This window comes from Mytilus trossulus, chromosome 4 (genome assembly GCF_036588685.1).
Source record: "Mytilus trossulus isolate FHL-02 chromosome 4, PNRI_Mtr1.1.1.hap1, whole genome shotgun sequence".
Taxonomy (NCBI): Eukaryota; Metazoa; Mollusca; class Bivalvia; order Mytilida; family Mytilidae; genus Mytilus; species Mytilus trossulus.
In genome coordinates, this window is record NC_086376.1 from 44,850,129 (window position 1) to 44,869,237 (window position 19,109).

At 32.5% G+C, this 19,109-nt stretch overlaps 1 protein-coding gene across 6 annotated transcripts in view; it reads right to left on the reverse strand.

Moving 5' to 3' along the window:
- The window catches only part of LOC134715357 (GRAM domain-containing protein 2B-like), an 87,825-nt gene that overhangs the window by 32,782 nt on the left and 35,934 nt on the right, over window positions 1–19,109 (reverse strand). The window lies entirely within an intron of this gene.

The window sequence follows — 19,109 nt, forward strand, 5'->3', positions numbered from 1 at the left end:
ATTAGGAAATTACATTCCCTCATGAACCATAATTTCTGAATATAAGCTGAATGTGGCTGAAATTTTCTAAATTTTGGCTGAAATGTGTCTTAGAACAAATCAGGTGTCTGAATCCTGTCTGACCTGTTTATTGATGGTGTCTGAATATTGTCTTATAGTTCTGAATTTTGTCTGAATACTTCTTATTTAGTCAGAAAAAGTTTCAGACATATTCAGAACTTCTGAATACTGTCTTATTTGTCTGAATTATTAAGAAACAGCAGTAAGATCAATTCAGAAACCAAAATTAATTAAATACACCCCTAAATATCTGAATATTGTCTGAATTATTCTTAATCATTCAGATATTATGTCAGACAAAATTCAGAAAATTGGAAATAAGTAAATTCTAATATATAGATCTGAATATTGTCTGAATTTTTTTAAATCATTCAGAAGTTATGTCAGACAAAAGTCAGAAAACTGGAAATAAGTAAATTATAATCTCATAGAAATGAATATTGTCTGAATTTTTCTAAATCATTCAGAAGTTAGACAAAATTCAGAAAACTAGAAATAAGTCATAGATCTGAATTACCCTGAGTTATTTAATTTTAACACATAAATGGAAACATAAAAAATAATTCTTCAAAAGTCTGAATGTTATGTGAATAAGTTTCACCAACAAAACTACATAAAATAAAATATTTTGAAAATGTACAAATAACAGCAAGAATTAATTTTCCCTGATTACAAAAATTTTGAAATCCTTCATCTGGCTCATCAACATAAAAGTGCAAGAATCTTACAGTGTTTTCCCAAGGCAATATAGCTACTGACCTTATTTTTGAGGTGGGATAGGAGGGGTCCTAATCCCGAAATCCCGGACTTAAAAAACGAAATCCCATAATCCCGACGTCTCGAAATCCCCAAAAAAGAATTCCCTAACCCCGATAGAGTGAATCCCGAAATCCTGAGCTTAAAAACACCCGATCCCGGGGTAATAATAATCCCCCCTATTTTTCATCTAACATTTTGGGATGACCGTGAATGCAGTTACAGTCATCAGTTTAAACCCATTGATATATAACTATGAAATACTTTGGAAAACCAAGTGTACATACTAAAAAACTCATGAGTAGTTTGATCATTTAGTGATGAAAAACTGAACAAACACTTGTGCACTTTAAAATATTGCGTTTTTGAAAATTAAAGCAGTATTGCTTTATTATCATTAAGATATTGGATATACTGGTGCATGGGCATTAATTTTGGTAGAAAAGTTACTTATATCAAATTCTAACAGTTATTATCAGTACAATTCATTTGTACCTAGTCCAAATAATTATGACGTTTTGAAAGGCTATTTAATTTTAGCTTTGACACCTTTTGCAGCAAGGTGCAATTTAGCCGACAATAAAATAACCATTCAGTGGGGAAATGTTTTTAATGCAACACCAGGAATTCAGTTTCTTATACATTAAAACTTCTCTAAATACAGTTCTCCCACCATACCGGCTAAATCAAGGAGACCCGTACTTTAAATGGTCATTTAACCTTACAAAACTGGCCATATGATTCCTTTCAATCGGATACTAGCAAGTGTCATTTTTGTATTTGAATAATTAAAATCATAATAATTCAACCTCATAAAACGGGCCTTGTCATCTTAATATCCCTGATTAGTTATAGAATTGTTATATATCATAAAGACAGTAAACTGTGAGTACTGTTCAGCTTGTCATTTTATATTTATTATTTCAAAGTTTTACAATTAATGAATATCGTCAATTTCTATTGTTACATTGTTTACAAATTTGATATAATTATTAGGGAAAAATCGTTAGTGTATGGTGTTTTTTATTTTTTATTCCTGCAAAATAAAAAAAAATAAATAAGATGAAATACAAGTTGTAGCAGTATTTTACAATAGAAATTATTCACAAAACTAAAATTCAAAAAGGAAAACGTATATTTGAATAAGATCAAATACATTTTTAAATATTTCTCAAACACCCATATTAAGGGGAAGTTACTCTTCGAAATTTTAAATTTCAACTAATCAGCAAACCCTGCAAATCGGCCGTAATTTGTGACCTGACCGGCGGCATGTTTTGAGAAGTTTCACTGAAACACCGTTACAGGGACGAATCGATTTCGGGCCGATATGATATGGGGCGAGATTGACACCTTGACTGAAACGCACTGGCATACGTCATCAAAGATTACGGCTGGATAAACAAAATGGAGAATCCAAACGCAAATGTGTTCAGATAAGTATTTTGATTTAACATATGATAATTGTAATTATTATAAAATGCAATTTGTTGAGGCACTATTATAAAATATTTAGGATTTAAATCTGAAAAAACATCAGAAAATTTTGGCAGACAATTAATGTAATGAATATTGTTCAAAATTTGTTGTCACATTCATAAAACAAATAGTAACTAGGTTAATCTGCAGTCAATAACTTAAAAAATGCACTACCATTTTCTACATTAAATGTAGAAATTAAATTGGGTGAACAAACTTAGTGAAAACTATAACATGTATAAGTCACCAATTTTATCTTCAAGGGATAAAAAGGGGGGGTCTCAATTTGAGTTTAGGCTTCCAATGTAAGATACAGTACAAATGCATAATGCAATAATGTTTCTATTGAATTTATTGCTTCATAACCTCAAGAACAATTGATTCTTTGTGGATATTTTTGTACTTTTAGGGGATTAAATATGAGCTGCCAGCAATGATATGAAACAGATTTTATGCAGACTCCATTTTAATACATTTATTCAGCAATTCAAGTTTGAAGTACAGAGACAGCAAGTTTTAAATTACAGAAAGGAAGAGAAGTTTATATCTGACACATAATTTTTATATTAGTTAATCAGTTTGTGAGTGAGGTTTAAGCTGACCATAGTTACTGTTTTTATTCTTATGCAAACCATGCAGGCCATTTTTTTTCATGGATAGGATGTTAAGAATGTTATTTATTTAAATATTTGAATATATTCAGATCAATCTATGATCAAAGCACTCACTATATTTTGTGTTTCTTAGAAGAAGTGATAAACCTTGGGCTTAATTGGAAGATCAAATCAGTTACAATGGGGTTTTGATTCCATTTCATGCTATCTTATTATGGCTGAATATGTCTAAATAAGGCTGAAGATTGGATGAATTTGTCTGAATAGTTCTTAATATGGTTGAATATTTCTGAATATATATATGAATATTTCTGAATATATATGAATATTTCTTAATATATGTCTGAATATTTCTTAATATGTCTGAATATTTCTTAGTATGGCTGAAGATTGGAAGAATGTTGGCTGAAGATTTCTGAATATTGCTGAATATGTCTTAAAAAATGGCTGAATATTTCTTAATACAGCATCATTTAAACCATAAATTTTCTGAATATTTCTTAGTTTCTGAATATTTCTGTTTCTGAATACTGGCTGAATAGTCCGAAATCCAGTCAATATTCAGAAATAGACACAAATACAACATTCAGACCTATTCAGACGATTATTCAGATAGAATTCAGAAATAATTCAGACAATATTCAGCCACCAATTTTCCATGAGGGATATATATCAGTCTGAAATATCAGGGGATAATTCCTTTGCAGATTTTATTTATCAGGTGCCTGACCTTCAAAAATTTAGTGTATAAACCAGGAACAATTTGCCATTTTCAAACCAGTCAAATTTTTTGTATGTCATTTTATTTAATTTTTAAATTTTTGGTGTTTTAACACTGCATTTAGACTATTTCATGGCGGCCAGTTTTTATTGGTGGAGGAAGCAGGAGTGCCAAAGAAAACCACTGATCTTGGATAGGAGATCATAGGAAAACTGAGATTCCTAGTCAATTAACATTGTAGTCGAGTGCACCCACACGAGCAGGATTCGAATTCACAACCTCAGTTTTGACTGGTTAATGATTACAGTAGTAACTGCCAGAGGCAGATTTTGCGGGGGCTCATGGGGCCCTGGCCGCCCCTTTTTGAAAAACATTTGGGTGCTTATATAGGGAATCACTAAAGCATGACTTAAGTGGGCCCCACTTATGAAAATTTCTAGATCAGCTACTGACTACTTATATATTAGACCACTCAGCCACTGAGGTCCCTATTTTTTATATTCAGTTCTGAATTAAAATTTTAAGTGTCTTTACAGAGTATGTTGTTTTACACAATATAACTTCTTTATATACATATAAATATATTTTAATGGGCATATGAGATAAAAAATAAACAAACGCATTAAAAATAAGTTCTTCAACATAAGTCAAACTCTAATTATTTCAAAATTTCTTCCTTACTAACACATTTCCAAAAAAAGGCTCTATTTGTGATGAAATTCACATCTTAGCCTATATTTACACCCTGACGTTTTAGTATTTATATCTAGGATATTTTACAGTTTTAATATATGCTATACTTTAGATATGACAAATGAATATTTCCTACTATGCGTGCAGAGATCTACTTTAAAATAAAATATTGAATCTGACTCTGAATCCCCCCTTTTTTCCCATCTGTTTAAAGGCATGTGTTTTTAACTTATTCAATCCAAATTCTATCAACATGCATTTACAATCCTTTCACTATGTTAAGTAAATAAGCACTGTAGTCACAACACCTACCCTCCAGTCTTAGCAATATCACTCCTCCATTAAGTCTGTAAAGTTTTGTTACAGTAACATAACAATTAAATTAACATCATTACAAAACTATTAATTTCTGGCCAGCATTGAGTGTGACCAACAAAGAAATTAAACTTTCCTTGTAAAGTAGCTTATTTATACTGTATAACAAACCCTAAGATGTTTATATGACATGGGAGCATTTCGTTTGGCACTGTTTGATATTAATGTTACCGAATACAATTTTTCATAAAATGACCTACCATTTATAAACAAGATAATTTTACTTTTTGCAACAAGTATTTATCTGATTTCACAAATTAAGTGAAATTGGATCTATATAGTTCCATGGCCACATTACAAATATAAATGCAAGATCAATATCAGAATCTGTCAGATTGTAGCTTGACTTGTTATATAAAAAGTCTGCTGGGTGTGAAGACATGATTGCATAATGTGCGGTTATCATGCAATAGTAGAAATGTCATCTGCCTGACCTTATAAATATCCATCTATATTATTAATATTGTAACGATTTTCATTTCTACAGACTATCAATTATGCTAGTTGTATAATGTTATATTGTATTTCTATTTTTGGACAAATTTAGATTATTTCCTTGTTGTTATACTTAATTTATTTTGTTTACTTCTCATTTATTAAATCACTTCCTTTAATTAAGTATTATGTCCAATGTTTATAATCTCCATCAATGAGGAAACAGGATCGAATTTATATTTTTAATTTTTTGTTGTTGATTAAGTTGTTTAGTAAAATTAGAAAAAATTTTGTGACAATTTCTGGCTTATTTTTCATATAATAAGTTTTAAATAATGTGAGTTCAGTTACTTTTGTGATTACACATTTTTGTGTACAAAAACCGTGTTTTTGGTGCATTCTTGATTTGTTTTCATCAATTTTGTATACATTGAGTCTAAAGAAAATTGGGAATGTGTAAATAGCAAAACCAGAAACTAAGAAACCAGAAATCAGAAACTCAATTCCAATATAAGTTTGTGTCACATATAAAACTTGTATAGGTGATAAAATTATAACGGAGAAAGACCCATTGGATTCACAAGGTTTGCCAAACATATGTTACAAAAAACATCAACCTTAATAAGAGAGGAATCTGCAAAAATACATCTTGATGAAGTTTGTTTATAAAAATAAGGATGCACACAATTATACACAAAACTATACATGTGTCTTTTCATATGAATACTGCTACTGCAAGAGCAAAAAAAAATGTTAAGTAAACACAATTTAGATTCCTACCTGCAAAACAATTTCCTATCAGATTTAATCATTAACTATCTGAATTAATTTAGCATTCAATTCTTATAGAAGTTCAGTATGCAAAAAAACAAGTGTATAAAAATATGCAAACAATCTATTTAAGTTTGAAAACAGGATCTTTCCTGGTTTGATTTAGAAAAAATAAATGACCTCTACTACAGAATTAAAATATATTTTCTTTACATAATTCAATGTTAATATATTTCTTTTTATAAATAAAAGTATTATATACTGCATTTCTATCTTATAAATTCCAATCTTAACTGATTGAAATATATTAAAAACCTTATTAACAATAAAGTTGAGAATGGAAATGGTGAATGTGTCTCAGAAACAACAACCTGAACCAAAGAGCAGACAACAGCCGAAGGCGTGATCAACGGGTCTTAAATACAGGGAGAAAATCCTGCACTCGGATGTCAATTAACACTGGAGAATCTTTGCTTTGCCTCCCTATTTCACTGCCTTTCAATTTTGTAATGTTTTCTTAGTATAACTTTGAAACTCTGTATATATCTTTGTAATCTTGATAAGAGATTTCAAAAATTTGACACAGCATTATGCAGAACAAAAATTATCAACTCCTTAAGAGTCATCAAATTGTTTTTGCTATATCATATTGGCATTTTTGAGCCTCATGAGCTCAAAAACCATTTAATCAAACAAGAATACAATGAAAAGCAAAATTGTCAGTTCATCCTGAACTAGTCTTTTTCATTTTTAAAGGAAATAAAAATCTTCATCACTCTTCACCATTCCTACTCATTTCTGACTACATTTTCTTAACTTTCTATAATCTTGCATTTTTCCACAACTTTAATAATGTATGAAATATTTACCACAAGGCTCTTAAAGCAAACGGAAGGCAATCAATCAAAATATCTCCAGCATGTCTCCACCTTCACTGGCAGACCTATTTGGAAAATCACCGCGATTTTTGTAAAATATTCGGTGTTTTTTGGCCAATCTCCGCGGAACGGATAATAAATAGAGGTTCATCGTAGATTTTCCGTTTTACAGAATATTTTGCGGTTCTCCGGAGATTTTCCGTGTCTCAGGGAATTATCCGTTTGTCCGATAAAACGGGTGTGTATTGAGTCATTGATAGAACCAGTGATGCGTGAGCGACGGTTATTAAAAGGTCGGTTGTATAATCCGTTATGCGTGAGCGACGTTCAATCATTAATTGATCGTTGTATTATCCGTTAAGTGTGAGGGACGGTTGTATTGAGGTACAGATTGTAATATATGTAGAAGTTTACAGAACTATCATTAATCGATTGAGATATACGGAATTTTCAAAAATTTATCACAATTAGTTTCTGTAAATTTAGAGAGAAACAGATTATATATTTCTCGGGGTTAAAGGTTTACTTTTATGATTGAAAAATACATGTGTATGTCTGAGGCAGAAGATCATTTAAACTTCATTGGCAAATAGGATTTTTTAAAACGATCTTGATCACCTGCTGATCCATTAATCTTTCAGAATGAAATGCACATTTATACCTCTTGGGGTTGAAGGCATATATTAGCAACATTAACAATATGCTACGATGAGATAATGACAAGTTGCGAATTTTAGTCCGAATGTGTATATATATGAGCATATGGACATACATTCATCTTTATAATTATTCAGTTCATCTGTCATTTGTTTTATTAAATTACTTTTCAATTGTGGTATAAATACAATTTTATCATTGTGTAAGACGATTTGAGAATAATGCTTTCATCGTAAATACTTCAGAAATTATAATTGATTCAAGAACCGTTTATTGGAACAAAAATAAAATGAACGGCCTATAGGAAGTTCTAACCTTAGTTGATATCAGGGGTCAATTGGTATAGCAGTATGTAACGTAATACAACGATCGTCGATGCATAATGTGCATATGTAAGTATATAGTATGCATGCAACTGGATTTCGACAACTCGTGGGTTGTCTTTTAGACAAAGAAGTTCCATTTTAAAGATATGAAAGTACGTCAATGCACGTCTTGTAAACTAATCTGTTACTTTTTGAAATATAAATAAGTTATATTTAAAAGATTGGATGGTTATTTCACACGTATTAAAGTTCTTCTGTCATCATTACTGTTTTTCAATTATTTTTTGAGAGTTCGATCTTAAAACTAAGTTCGTCCTGACATTTATGGAATATTTGCCACTGGAAGTTAAACAACCAACAATCAATCATCTTATTACAAAATTTAAAATATGCCTGAGCGATAATATTCTTTTAAATTTTAATGTGAAAGACAGTTTCTCCTTTTATAAGAAGACACTTCCAGGTCTAATTTTAAGTGTATCTACATTCCGGGACTGAGATTTATTTACTATACTAGCAAAAAAAAAGAAAAGAAATGATGATACGTTTATTTTTTAATAATTAAATAATTAACGTTAAAAATATATGTAATTAACTTGATCTAAAACTTGACCTCGCTCATGATAGAGAATGTTAAAAATCAATTGTGTCGACTGCACGGGATTTTCCAACGGCGGGAAATACCCTGTAACTATAAACACAGGTGATGTTATATACTGACCGATTGTAGAATGTCAATTCAGGGTTAAAGTGATGTGTAATGATTGACATTATCGTGCGCTTGGAAGTTGAGGCTCTAGTAGGTTCATTTCAATTGATAATCGAAAATCTAAAATCATTTTTTTTTTCAAATCAACGATGAAGTTTTGGATATTATGGAAGGGATTTTTTTTAAAGACAACAGAGGTACCTTAAAAGTCTATAGGAAAATATACAAATAAAATAATATAAAACAATTTCGAAGGTCACAACTTGTATCTTATAAATCAATGATAAAGCGACTTCATCAGTATTAACAGTTATAAGATTGCAATCAGATGACTTTTAATTTTGTTTGTGTTTCAGGACTGGGAGTGTATAAGATTACCTTATATTACATTGTATTTACAAATGTTTGTTTATATTGCTTGACCCTTATGGGTGTAATTTTGAAATAAAGATTAAAAATATATACTTAGGATGTTCCATTCTCAGCATTGTTTCTTGTCTGTCTGTTCGTTTGTTCGTTCGTCCGTCTGTCCCGCGTCAGGTTGAAGTTTTTGGTCGAGGTAGTGTTTGATGAAGTTGATATTCAATCAATTTTAAACTTAGTACACATGTTCACAATGATATGATCTTTCTAAATTTAATGCCAAATTAGAATTACCTCATTCCGTCAGTCCACTCAGGGACTTTCTTGTCCCTGGTCTGTTAAACATAGAAAATGATAGTGCGGATTGGGCATCCGTGTATACTAGTGACACATTTTTTTTTTAATTTATTAAACTTGTTCTCAGTGGCAGATCCAGATTTTTTTTATATATAAGGAGAGGGGAGACTAACTGATAATGTCATGAGAGGACCAGCTCCAATCATTCTCAAGTGATTCCCTACATAATCAATATTTATTTTTCAACAAAAGGGGCGGACACCGTGTCATTCCCCCTTTATAGCCGACTGAGAAACTCAAAGGGCTGTTTAGGCAGTCAATGTCGTCAAAAACTTCTATGTGTTGTATAGCCAGTCATTGTGTCAGTGTAAAACTTCCATGTATATCAATCAATCAAATCAAGACTATTAAAAACTCCTATCAACGCCATTCCCCACTAAATCCGGCTCTGGTTCTATTAATTTCATTACTTCTTCAGCATACTAGTATCGGTAGCATGTGAGTATGGTAGCACTCCGTAGATAGGTCTGTAGTTTTGCATGTATGACACTAACAGTTGGCCTAACGTATTAGAAGGCCAGGGTTGGAAGGTCATTCAACATTCTGTGGCTCAATTGCAACTATATTTTCTGTGAAGTGCTACCTAAGCCGTGGCCAGGTGAACCCTACCCATTTTTTTCAAAGGATTTTCCAATAGCACATCGAAACACTTCCAGCATTCTATATTTTTTTCACCAAAAAAATTGTACCTCAGCATAATACAGGTCATGAGGTACATTTGTTTGAGGAGGGGGTTTCAATTACTGTTCTTAAGTTTAATTTTCGGGATTTTTTTTTTATCAGATTTGCCCTGTTGTCTTTTCTTTTAACTCCGTGTAAACCCTCACACGCGATGTTTACAAAATTATTTAATTGTTTCAAAAATTAAATTTGTTGTATTACCTCTTTTAACAAAATAATATTTAGTTAGCTTTATTTGCGCCTTTTCAAAGTCCAAGCATTGAACATTGCAAACACATATAGATATTTTCAAATGAATTAGAAAATATCTTCCCAAATCGACAGAACGTACACAGAGATATTTGCCACTGGTCTTTACCCAGTTAACGATTCACTCTTAAATGCATTTCTCAAAAAACGATGGGAAACAGAAAAAAAAAAGACTATATCTTTTGGATAAACAGCCAGGGACATTTCCAGACATGACTATAACTGCATGGACCATCGCTTACAAGTTTTGTGACAGAACAGACTTACAACTTTACTATAGTACATGTACAGTGCTTAGAACTGTCTCATAATTTTACTCCAGTTTACATAGTGCATTCTTTTATGTTTTATGATAACAGAACTGTGTTTTATCAAGGTTTATCATAACTTGTATGGTTTTATGATAACTGATTTCTGAGGAATATGTTTAATAACGCAAACTTTATTTAAAGATACGTTTTTTTCCAATTGGCGCTAAAGAAAAGCACCATATGAATATTCATGAACCTACAACGATTGCTCAAAATCGTTATTTGAAAATCCTGTTTGTGAGATGTAGATTCATTTCAATACCGAAATTTCGTCTATATATTAAGTTTCACAAGTGTATAACACGGACAAGCTATCAGAAGGTACATTACTCCCATTTTGTTTTGGTGTGAACCATCGATGTTTACAGCAATATCAAAGAATAAGATGATGATGGTAGAAAGAACTATGGGCGTCATGTGGCAAATATTACATGCATATCGGACCATGAGTTGTCAATCTGTATGAAAATATTTCCAATACAACCATATTATTGAGAAGGAATGTTTACATGCTATACTCTCGTACTAGTATTACAGGGTTCTTGTGTCGTTCACCTTAAACACACATCTTTTAACGATGTATAAAAAAAAGACAGAACCAATTTAATGTCATATATCCCTATTTTTTAATATAACTATAACAAGAATACCCCTATTTAGCGGACAAACTGTTTATTCTTTCTTCTGTTATTGAATATTGAATACCAAGAAGGAAAATAAATCCCGAAATTAATTTGAAACTTTGATACTCAATAGTTTTCCAGCAAAATATTCACATCCCTTGGGGATAATTAGTGTTTGTCCAGTGGCATATATAACATGCATGTCGGAACAGGAAATTTGGCATTATGTACTTTCAGAACCATGTTCACATCATTATACATTATAGCCAACAATTGTGATGACGAACTCCTTCCTTTGTTCGAGAACAATCTTGTTGAAATAGAAATCTGTGATTTTACTATGTCCATAACTTCGATGAACCCAAGGCAAGTTAAATATCGACCTGTATTTAATTCAAATAAGTTCTCTTTTTCTTCTTCGTCCATCGACATCCCATGATAACATACTGTTGTTATACGGGGACTAGTTTATTTACAAAACTTTTAACCCAAATAAACAAAATGTATGTTTCTTTCTTATGTTCAATGTAAAAATGTATATTATTTTGAATTGCAACTATCTATAGTTCCTTAACTTTCTATCAAGGCGTATAAAAGAATGGTCGATTAGTGCGTATATTTTTGTTAAATCAACATTTCTTGTATGTTTCAAACTGTCCTTCACTTTTGAGAACGAGTACTTTCATTTCCCCAAATTTACCCTAAAAAATGTGAAAACAGATTTTTATTTTATCAAATCTTTTTTTGGGGGGGAATTATTTAGATTTTTATAAACAATATTCTTTACACCAGAAATGTAATTTATAAACAAGCTTATGCGTTTAGTAATGACTAGTATACCAGACACGCAAGACAGATTAATACTACATGTACTATACACCTGATAGTTCAAAATGGAAAGTTTCAAGTTATCGGTCGTATACACTGATCAATACCCTTAGAAGTGAAGATCAGTGAAGCGATGCATGAACTTGAAAGTCCGACAGGAAATCGCTTGAATACCTGAACGTGTCACCTCACAATACATTTGGGAGTAATACCTTTAGCCATGCTGGTGATCAGACAAGGGAAGGTACGAATTTATTTAAATAAGTTTATTACATAAAAGAATTATGAACAAATTAGATTTTCGAAAACAATTTTCACGGAACACTTATTTACGCTCATTTATGACTTTGAACTATGACTTTTTTACCAATTCCCATATAAACAGTTAAAAACGACAGACCTTGGTTACTTTAAAAAAAAAAAAAAACATTTTCCGTTTCAAGTTAGTTAGTCGGACAAAACAACCGTACGATTGACACGATATCGACACGCGATTACGACTACATAAGGCTACTATGGTTTTGGTCCTTTGTGGTTCATAGACATGGCGACACGCAGAGAATTGATACTCTAAATTTAAAATCGATGGTGATCTCTTGTCCAGCAGAATAAAACTTTAATACCTATAATTTTTAGCATTTTTATACAGAATGCAGGACACAGATCCTCCTTTGCTGGAAAAGAAAATTTGTTGATTATAGAGGGAATAACTGAAGCGGCCGCCCCGCCCCCTCTTATGCATTTAGTGCATATGAAATTTTCTGGATCCGCCACTGGTGTGCTAGCTAATAACTTATATATTTTCACTACTTTACATTCTTAGCCCGTCTGTGTGAAATGCTCTGAGCTTCATCAGAGCCACGCGCGGAGAAATAGCTGGTATCCCTCGATCGTTTAATAAATTGAATATTCATGTGTGCCTAAATGGTCATAAATATATTTCATTTTACAAATTAAATGATTATTCATCAACCTATGATCACCTATGGTCCGGTAATAACTTTTATTTTTTTTATTTTCTTTTTGTTTCAATTACAATTTGCCGTTCGTTTTTTGAGAAAAAAATTACACGGCTAATCATTTTAAGACAAAACCTCGGACCAAACACTTCGACTAAGCTATTATACTGACTAACTTGGAAAAATAAACCCAGATAAATGAGATTTCTATGGAATTTTTAATTCACCAGTTAATCAGAAATGTCCATCTCTAATATTTCTTTTGCATTTGATGTTGGTTTATATAAAACAAGTGAAACTGCGAGCTACTGCTCACTGATGATACCCCCGCCGCAAGTGGATAATATTAATTGTGTAAAAATATGCACGTGTTCGGTAAACAGGAAGTTTTCGAGTGATAAATCTGAAAACGCATCACACGGTATAGCTGACTAAACCAATTTCAGAAATCCTTGTATTGTAGTTCCTGAAAAAAATGTGACGAAAAATTTTCCACTTGGCTATCATGTGTAAAATCAAACAAGTGTTCGGTAAACAGGAAGTTGTTGAGTGATGAATCTGAAAACGCGTCACACGGTATAGCTGACTTATATCAAGCCTGAAACCAAATTTCAGAAATCCTGGTAGTGTAGTTTCTGACAAAAATGTGACGAAAAATATTCATGGGACGGACGGACTGACTGACTGACAGACTGACGGACTGATGGACTGACGGAAGGACAGACAGAGGTTAAACAGTATACCCCCCCTTTTTTCAAAGCGGGGGTATAATTAAATATCTTACAATGCAAAGCTAGTTGTTTGCGATGATGCGTAGCTGCATGGTAGATTACTACGTGAATTAGATCATTTTGATTATCTTTGAATTCACTAACACGTGGCTGTTGACACATTACACACAATATACTTAAAATACCTGAGGCAATTTACACTTCTGGTTTATTGTCCCTTTAACCAGCCAGTGTATCTGTGTATGGTGTATTTATCTACCGTGCAAGGGTTGTGTAGCCAGTCAAGGTCGTTAAATGTATCTCTGGCTCCATTGACAGACTACCATAATATATTCGAAAGCGGATCCCGGATTTTGAAAAAAAAAGAATGTGGAAGGACGTAAAGACAACATTACAAATTGGACTAGTGTACATTCAACATTCAATCTATTTCTTGTGTGACAGTTTACTGACTGTCAAACCCGTGTTCAATTTATTATTTTGATAGTGCCTTGAAGATAGCTGAGTAAAATAAATATTTTTTTAAACAAGATATATACATGTAGGGAGCTCTATTTTTACCAACCCGCTCATGAACAGATTCATTTTTTATTTATATTTACTTCCTGAATGACACGACTCTAGAAATGTTTGCCACTGGACATCAATTTAAAAATTAAATAGAATCAGACAGTCATGCTCGAGCATATAACATTGAGAACGGAACGTTATAGCAAGATATATACTATAGTGTATACAGATTGTATTTGAACACATACGAGGGTCTTGAATATTGTCTTATAGTTGTAAGTAATTTTTCTGTAGTCTTCATATTTTTCCCCATTATTCTATATTCTTTGTTTTCTTGGTGTCTATTTTATTTACTTTTTTGGCCCTTTGTTGTGCACTTTTTGTCCATATATTTTCTCTTCTTCTATATAAATCCTATTCAAACCCAAATAAACATACACAATCAAAATGTTCAACTCAAAACCCCAGTTGACTTGTCATCCATGGAGTTTTTCTCAACCGTTGAGAATATAACAAATGCTAAATGAGTCCGTTTAAAAAAAAGATGTGGTGTGATTGCCAATGAGAAAACTCTCGATAAGAGACCATATGCCACAGAAATTAACAACTATACATGTAGGTCACCGTACGGCCTTCAACAATGAGCACAGCCCATACTGCATAGTCGGCTATAAAAAGAGAAAAAGTCTAGGAGTCCATAGCTGATATTACATATATATAAGATTAATGTATCACGTATACGTCTGATGCTTAATTGTTGGGGCTCTGCTGGAAGGCAAAATATTTAGCTCTTTACTGACTAGTATTTAACAACTGAAACTAGATAAGTTAAAGTCTAAGTTATGAAATTCAAGGAATCTATACATGCTATAACAGCAAATTTGAACGGAACCAAAACGAAAATTAGTAAAATAATAAGTATACAACTTGCATTTCAGCATTTTAATATTGGTAATTATTAATGATGTAATGCGTAAATAAGTTATCCTACACAGTGGAACAAATGGGAAGCCAAAGTACGTTAATGTCTGAATTAATCTTCTGCAAAAACAATGTCATTTTGTTTATTTTATCTGGTTAAATCTTCTGACATCAGACTCGGACTTCTTTAGAACTGAATTTTAAATGTGCGTATTGTTGTGCGTTTACTTTTCTACATTGGCTAGAGGTATAGGGGGAGGGTTGAGATCTCATAAACATGTTTAACCCCGCCGCATTTTTGCACCTGTCCCAAGTCAGGAGCCTCTGGTCTTTGTTAGTCTTGTATTATTTTAATTTTAGTCTCTTGTGTACAATTTGGAAATTAGTATGGCGTTCATTATCACTGAACTAGTATATATTTGTTTAGGGGCCAGCTGAAGGACGCCTTGGGGTGCGGGAGTTTCTCGCTACATTGAAGACCTGTTGGTGACCTTCTGCTGCAATTTTTCTATGGTCGGGTTGCTATCTCTTTGACACATTCCCCATTTCCATTTTCAATTTTATTTCAATAAACTGACTTAAATAAAATTCAAGCAAGTTAAACTGTAAGCTTGCCGCCGTTGATACCCCCGCCGAAATATTTCGGTTCACAGGAAGTTGTTGAGAAATGAATCTGAAAACGCACCACACGGTACAACTTACTTGCATAAACTCTGTAACCAAATTGATAGATACGTAAAAGATAGATATGAAAAAAAAATACTTAAATAAATGTTTAATTTACATGTAATGCATCTTTGTGTAAAAAAACGTTTGAATTGGCTGATCTTTTTGTAAAGCATGCTATTTTGACGGTTACGGATTCAGACTCATTAAGGATGCATTTCTTTCTAACACAAACGATGCAAACGGCTTAGCTCGCACATGTTTTGATCATTTCTTTTAAACATACGTTTGCAAATTTTACAGAAACTTTGACAAACTATGCAAACGCTAAAAATACGTCTACAGTTTGTCGTTTGTTAGTACAAACGCTGCATTTGTTTCAGTACCACAGTACATAGAGTATTCAAGGAAGCTGGCTACACTGCAAGTGCACCTCGTTATTGTCAAATGATCCGCGAAGTCAACAAAGTCAAACGCGTAGATTTCTGTAAACAGCTTGTGTTAGATAATGACAATTTTAATGACATTGTATTCACCGACAAATGCACAGTGCAACTTCATGATAACAAAGTTGTTGTTTATCGTTTAAGAAATGAATCTGCTACACCAATTCCACAACAGAAGCATCCATTAAAAGTGCATGTATGGGGAGGTATTAGTCGTAGGGGAACCACACGTCTTCTGATTTTCGACGGAATTCTTAAGTCCGATTTTTTCGTTGAAAACATTTTAGAAAAGACTCTTCTGCCTTTTATCAAATCTGTTTATCCAGATGGTCACCGTTTTCAACAAGACAACGACCCAAAACATCGCTCCAAGCTTGCCAAAAGTTTCATGATCGACAATGGCATTCAGTGGTGGGACTGCTGGCCCTCCGAATCTCCCGATATCAACCCCATTGAAATGGTTTGGAATATGCTGAAACGCAGACTTGCTAAAAAAAACCTTAAAACTAAAGATGACCTTCAGACAGCTCTACAAGAGTTTTGGACCAGAGATCTTACTATTGAGTACTGCAACCGCTTTATTGACCATTTATATAAAGTTGTCCCAGTAGTAATAGCATTAGAAGGACGTGCAACAGCCGATGTACCTCGCAAAATATTTCCTGAAAGGTCTTATGGTAAATCGATAAGTTACTTCAAAACCAAGTTAGATGACCCCAGTTTCACCAAGAAGATCGAACACCTCCTACCACACTAAGAAAACCAAGTCAAGAACTACGAGATATGCAGCAGAAACTTTTTCATAACAGTCTTTTTCAAGGCTACACAAATCATTCAAAAAGATATCTTTAATTTGTTGTACACTCAAAGGGGGGCTTCAAAGAGTTTTACTAATTATACCCATTGCCTTATCAAGTAGTGACCCTCTACTGTTTGTGACTGATTTCTAAAACGTAAAGATTTTTTTATCCTACATAGTCTTGTTCTTCAAGAACAAAAGAAAATATCGATTTTTTTTGTAAACACATATTTACGCTATTCAGTAAGTTTTATATTATAATTGAGAAAATTTGCTGCATTTTATTTTACCTAGAAAAAATCTCGTAAATAGTTTTTTTTGCTGCAAACTATTTTACTGAGAAAAAAATCTCGATTTTTTTTTTTTTTTTTTTTTTATCTTAGAATTTTAAGCCAGTTGAATATGACGTTGTGTTTTTTTTTTACAAAGAATACACACTGGACATAGTTACATGCTAGTCTAATAATATCTTTTATAATTTTATCAATCATAACTACTCTCGCTATACAGTACAATAATTATTGAAGAGTTATTTCTTCGTGCAAACAAAAAGCCGGCCGAGTAGTTCCGATTGATGATTTTATCCATGAAATTGAACAGGAAACCCCTAAAGTTTTAAACACATGTACACACGTGATATTATCGTGTCAACCTTGACCCCGCTTTCACCAGCAATGCATTTAAATGTTCGATCAAATTCTCTTCCAATCCAAACATTTTATTACAATAAAAATAACCATCGTATCTTACAAACGAAAAACTAGTTTTCAATAATAGACGTTTCAGCAGCTGTTTCATTCGTGTATTTCTTGTTACAGTAATATTTCACGTTTTGAGAATATATAAGAGGGGGGATAGGACCTTTATCGGGACTCCAGGATCGGGTGTTTTTAAGCTTGGGATTTCAAGAGTAACACTTTCGGGTACCGGAAATTCTTTTTCGAATTAGGGGACCTCGGGATTTCGTGATTTTAAGTCCGGGATTTCGGTATTTTGTTTTTTAAGCCCGGCATTTGGGATCGATCAGGACCCCTTCTTACCCTCCCTCACATGACGTTTTCAAATATGAATAAAGATAGGAAACTCATGTCTTTTAAAAAGAAAACTAATCTACGAAATTACTAGAACATATAACTCGCGACGAAATGTAGAAATAATGAGAAAAGAACGGATAGGAAAAGATATTTTATTTTAAATTCGAATCGTAAATAAAAACTGAGAAGATAAATAAGAGAACAATAATGTGTAGAATGTTTCTTCCTCAGACAGACCTGAAAAAAAAACATATTTCTTTTATTGGTAAATTAAATAATTAGAACTGAAACAATCTGAAAACCGTTCATGCCTTTTAAATGTCTATTATGTAATTATCGATTTTACCTGTTACATTATCATAACTAATTACATAATATTAAGTAGCATGTGCGGCCGACCATGCACGCTTGGCTGATTTTATTGCACTTACTATCAGCTGATGATTTGATTGACAACAGGTAATCAATCATCGACATTTAAGTCGCTGATGCTGAGCCTTTTTAAAACCTGCGACATTTTTCAGACCATGTCACGGAATGTACTGTAACTTCAACCTGATTAAACGAAGTATTTGTTTCTACGTTTGTAAAAAAGTCTGGTTACCAACAACATTTGCATGCATTACTGAAAATTCAAACAGGGTCATTAAAGATTTATCAAAAGATGTATTTGTTTCTACTCGTGTAGCGTTTAGAAAACAGTAACACACGCGACGTTTACAAAATTCTTGTTAGAAAGAAATGCGGCCTAAGAAAAATCTTTTTAGAATCACAAGAAGTTCTGATAGGTCGTAAAATAAACTTCCCATCACTTTATTCTTTTCACATGTCAATTTAAAAAAAAAAAATCGCAACGATGTCATAATTGAAAGCACGAGGAAGGCTGACCAAAATGTTCAACTTGAGGCTAGTGATTGACAGGTATGATTATATCTTGGGGCTCTTGTGGGGAGCGTGGTGTCGGACGGAAAAAAGATTTCCAGTATTCATATATATATAAATGTCGATCTGATGTGGAAAATTGTGAGGTTTTTAATTTTTAATAGCACAAAGAAAAAGACGTCAGAAGAGTTAGAAGAGTAACAATGTGTAACTATAAACGTATTACTCGTTTATAATCTACGAGACTGATCAGATCGTAGTTTGATAAAAAAAAA